Here is a 5,978-nt window from a genome sequence, read left to right as displayed (position 1 = left end):
AAATATACTTTCCGTGCTACTCTTTCTCTCCTTCTCTTCATTTTTCACGTTATTTTGCAATTTTGTTTAATGAATATCTATAACTTCTCTGTTAATTCTCATATATCTAAAAGTGTTATAAATACATTAATGTGGATGTCATTTGTAACTCACTTCAAAGCTCATCCGTAACTCTCTTTGAAGTTCATGTATGCAATAAATGAACACTTTAATTCATGTAACTTTGAAGAGACATTTTGTACTATAAATAGGCGATGATTATTTTATTAAAGGATCAATCGAAAAGTACAGAAGAAAGAAATAAGAAAGCATTCCCATATATTTTGTCTATATATTTATTGTCTTAGATAATTTTATATTGCTAATATTTTACAACACGTTATCAGCACGAGTCTCTAACCAATTGAGACATACTTAATTCGAAATTAATTCCTAAAAGTTAATCAACTTTCTTTTATAGTCAGGTATATATTTGTGTGTTTATAACATCTCTAATAGGACTTGCATAAATGTTACACTATAATTTAACTACTACATATATAACTTGATTTAGCTATTATTATGATACTTTATTTGGCATAATAATCACTACGTTATAAATTTTTATTGATATGTTATTTACTAACTTATAACTATAAATTAATTACTAAAATAATATGATAGCATGCTAGTTAAAATAACTATTTTCATCCATTATGATAATATATTGGTGTGTGTCATAAAAAAGAATATTATTTTATTAAATATGACTTGAAACTCTTAAGAAAAAAAATTGGCGTTAATATTGTATAACAATTAAAATTAGATATTTAATCTACTGTTTCAATATGTCATTAGTTTATATGTTTTTAAGACATTCAATGTGCACGCATGTAACATATAATTTATTATATAATCATATTATACTTTATCATTTGAACATTATTTACAATTTATTATAAAGAAACCAACATCATAATATTAACTCAATTATTTTATGATAGTTTTCATCATGTCGAATTTGTCAAAACTTGAATATATGGCACTTGATTTTTCTGGAAAGAATTATTTGTCATGGGTACTTGATGCTGAAATTCACCTTATCGCTAAGGGTCTTGGTGATAGTATAATCGAAGAAAATACGACATCAAGTCAGGATAAAGCGAAAGCTATGATTTTCCTTCGTCATCATCTTGATGAAAGCATGAAGGTTGAATACCTAACGGTGAAAGATCCACTTGAATTGTGGATAGGTTTGAAAGGGAGGTATGACCACCTCACGGCAACAATATTGCCAAGGGCTTGTTATGAGTGGATGCACTTACGGTTTCAAGATTATGAAACCGTAATTGAGTATAACTCTGCTGTATTTAGAATAACTTCCAATTGAAATTATGTGGGGAAACAATAAAAGATGAGGACATGTTGGAAAAGACACTAACTACTTTCCATGCCTCTAATATGATATTACAACAACAATATCGTGAAAAGGGTTTTCAGAAATACTCTGAACTGATCTCAGCCTTCTAGTGGCTGAGCAACATAATGACTTTTTGATGAAAAATCACGAAGCCCGTCCCGCTGGAAATGCTCCATTACCGGAGGCACGGGCGGTTGAAGCACATGGCCAGTCTGAAATAAGATAAAATAATTGGGACCTTGACAATGTGCGTGATCGTGACAAAGTCAAAAGACGATATAATAATCGTCGAGGTGGTGGTCATAACAAAAGGGAGAATAATATAGGTTCTCAAAATAATCCTTCTAAAGAAAAGGGCGATCATTGTCATCGTTGTGGCCTTAAAGGTCACTGGAAAAATGAATGTCGGGCACCTAACTGGAAAAATGAATGTCGGGCACCTAAGCATTTTGTCAGGTTGTATCAAAATTCATTTAAAAGTAAAGGAAATAAAGATGACGCCTTCTCTTCTAAAGCCCGAGTAGAGTCACATTTGACTCTCAAAGATGATGTAGAGGCAGAATCTTCTCAAAAATATAATAAGAATGTTGAGGCAAACTTAGCATTGAAAGATAATGCTTTTGATGGGCTCGATGATATTACTCATCTGGAAGTTGAGGACTTCTTTAGGGATCACAACTGAGATTGATAATTGAGCTAGGAAATGAATAATGTTTTTATATATTTTTAATGTCTTAATTAAATTTATGTACTTAAGATTTATTTTGTTAAATTTCGTACTTCTTATTATGTATTTTTTATTCTTATAAAGATAAATAAAATTTTCCAATCTTCAGTTGGATCCAAGATGAGTAGTAGAGATATGTGTATTCTGGACAGTGCCACAACTCATACGAGATAAAAGAAATATTTCTCTTCTTTGGTAATGAAAAAGGCATATGTTAATGCATAATATGGTAGTACAGAAATGATTGAGGGCTCTGGAAGAGCAACCTTATTACTACCTGGAGGAACATTAATTGTAATTGACAATGCATTGTATTGTAGTAAGTCTCATAGAAACTTGTTAAGTTTCAAGGTTATTCGCCAAAATGGCTATCATGTTGAGACTGCGAATGAAGGAAAGGTGGAATACCTTTATATAACTACAATAAATGCGGATAAGAAAACTGTGCATAAAAAATTGCCAGCGCTTTCTTCTGGGTTGTACCATACAAATATTGGTACAGTTGAATCACATGCCGTAGTAATCAAAAGGTTTACTGATTCTAATGATTTTATCATTTGACATGATCGGTTGGGCCATCCCGGTTATAATATGATGCGCAAAGTAATTGAGAATTCACATGGACATACTTTGAAGAACCAAAATGTTCTTCAATCAAAGGAATTCTATTGTGCGGCTTGTTCACAAGGAAAATTGGTTATCAAACCATCAGTTGCTAAGGTTGGGGTGGAATCCCCTACATTTCTGGAACGGATATAAGATGATATATGTGGACATATTCACCCTGCATGTGGACCATTTAAATATTATATGGTCTTGATAGATACATCTACAAGATGATATCATGTGTGCTTATTATTAACTCGCAATATGGCTTTTGCGAGGTTGTTGACTCAAATAATAAGGTTAAAAGCACAATTTCCAGATCATGCAATAAAAACAATTCGTCTTGATAATGCTAGTGAATTTACATCTCAGACATTTGATGATTATTGTTTGTCCACTGGAATAACAGTTGAACATCATGTTGCACATGTTCATACTCAAAATGGTTTAGCAGAGTCATTGATTAAACATCTTCAATTGATAGCTAGACCTTTGTTGATGAGAACAAAATTGCCTGTTTTGATTTGGGGGCATGCTATTTTGCATGCAGCAGCACTTGTGCGCATAAAGCCAACCAGTTATCATGACATCTCCCCATTACAATTGGTTTTTGGTCAGGAGCCAAATATTTCCCATCTTAGAATCTTTGGTTATGCAATATATGTTCCAATTGTTCCACCACAACGCACAAAGATGGGTCCCCAAAGAAGATTGGGAATATATGTTGGGTATGAATCTCGTTCTATTATAAAATATTTGGAACCTACAACTACAGATTTATTTACAGCAAGGTTTGCTGATTGTCATTTTGATGAATCAGTATACCCAACATTAGGGGGAGAACGAAAGCAGTTGGGAAATGAGATAGATTGGAATTCACTTTCAGTGTCTCATTTAGATCCTCGAACAAATCAATGTGAGCAAGAAGTTCAAAAGATAATTTATTTGCAGAATATTGCAAATCAACTACCGGGTGCATTTACTAACCTTCCACGGGTTACTAAATCATATATAAGCTACTAATGCTCAAGTTCGAGTTGATGTTCCTATAGGACAGAATGTTAAGGCAAATGAATCTGGACCACGCTTAAAACGTGGTAGACCAATTGGTTCCAAGGAGAAAAATCCTCGGAAAAGGAAAGAGAAAAATGATCAAGATGATGAACATAATATAGAGGCAATTGCTCATAAAGAGCTCCGAGACATAATAAATGCTGACACCACAAAAAAGGTTCATGTACCTGAAAATAATGAGAATGAGGAAATCTCTATAAATTATGTCTCGACGAGAAAAAGGTGAAATCGAAATAATATTGTGGTGGATAATATTATTGCCTATAATGTTGCAGTTGAAATAATGCAACAAGATGAGGATTTGGACCAAAATCTGTCAACGAGTGTAGACAGAGAAATGATTGGCCAAAATGGAAGGAAGCAATTCAAACAGAATTGGCTTCACTTGAAAAACATGAAGTTTTTGGACAAATAGTCCGAACACCTGAAGGTGTCAAGCTAGTGGAGCACAAATGGGTTTTTGTGCGAAAACGCAATGAAAATAGTAAAGTCGTAAGATATAAAGCACGACTTGTTGCACAAGGATTTTCGCAAAGGCCTGGCGTTGATTATGAGGAGACGTATTCTCCTGTGGTAGATGCAATTACCTTTAGGTATCTAATAAATATGACAGTTCATGAAAAGATTGAAATGCATCTAATGGACGTTGTCACGGCCTATTTATATGGCTCACTAGACCACAATATTTTTATGAAAATCCCTGAAGCACTCAAAGTGCCTGAAGCATATAAAAATTTAAAAGAAAGTTGTTCAATAAATCTTCAAAAATCCTTATATGGATTAAAACAATCAGGACGAATGTGGTATAATCGTCTTAGCGAATATTGCTAAATGAAAGGTACAAGAATGATCCTAGTTGTCCTTGTATTTTTATACGAAGGTCAAAATCTGATTTTGTAATAAAATCTGTTTATGTTGATGACTTGAATATCATTGGAACTCCTAAAGAGCTTTCAAATGTCGTTGAGTGTTTGAAGAAAGAATTTGAAATGAAAGATCTTGGTAAGACAAAATTTCGTCTTGGCCTTCAGATTGAACATTTGTCAAATGGAATATTTATTCATCAATCTGTTAGGATCGAAAATAAGCAGGTGTAAATGCGGAAGCTAGTAAAGCGAACCTCGAAAGACCACGAGTAAGAAGACAACGAGAAATATATCAAAAGACACAAAAATTTAACGTAGTTCGGTCAATCGACCTACGTCCACAAAAGAGATGAGCAATCCACTATAAATATGAGAGTACAAAATACAGAGGGAAACAACCTCAACCAATTCACTCGGAATACATGGGAGGTTCACACAAGTGATAACGTATCAAGCTTGTGACCCACAAATTCTCCCCCTAACCAAAACTCTCAAAGTCATTAAGACTACATTGTGAATGCTGATTAAGTTAGAAGGAACATTCCTCTATTTATAGAGTCCTAAACATTTTCCTACCAGAAAAATGATTAGTCAATCCAAAACCTTTTCCTAAAAGGAAAACCTATTTATGGTAAGAAATCAGGGCAAATAAAACCCAACACAATCAACATATACTGATAAGATTTTAAAGAGATTTTACATGGATAAATCACACCCATTGAGTACCCCAATGGTTTTGAGATCTCTTGATATAAATAAAGATCCATTCCGAAATCAAGAAAAAGATGAAGAGGTTCTTGGTGATGAAACACCATATCTTAGTGTTAGTGGGACACTAATGTACCTTGCCAATAATACCCGACCAGATATTTGTTTTGCAGTAAGTTTATTGGCGAGATTCAGCTCATGTCCAACAAGAAGACATTGGAAAGATGTTAAACATATATTCAGATATCTTTAAGGAACAATTGATATGGTATTGTTGTATTATAATGCATCCAAGTCAGAATTGTTCGATTATGCAGATGCAGGGTATTTGTCTGATCCGCATAAAGCCCGATCTCAGAGAGACTATTTATTCACCTGTGGAGGTACAGCTATATCATGGCGTTCGATGAAGCAAACAATAGTTGCTATTCTTCAAATCATGCAGAGATAATAGTCATTCATGAAGCCAGTCGAGAGTGTGTATGGTTGAGATCAATGACTCAACACATTCTATAATTATGCGGTCTTTCTGTGCAAACAAAGACTCCAACAATATTGTATGAAGATAATGCTGCTTGCATAGCACAATTAAAGAGAG

Source organism: Solanum pennellii, chromosome 1 (assembly GCF_001406875.1).
Source record: "Solanum pennellii chromosome 1, SPENNV200".
Taxonomy (NCBI): domain Eukaryota; kingdom Viridiplantae; phylum Streptophyta; class Magnoliopsida; order Solanales; family Solanaceae; genus Solanum; species Solanum pennellii.
Note: the sequence above shows the minus strand (reverse complement) of the source record.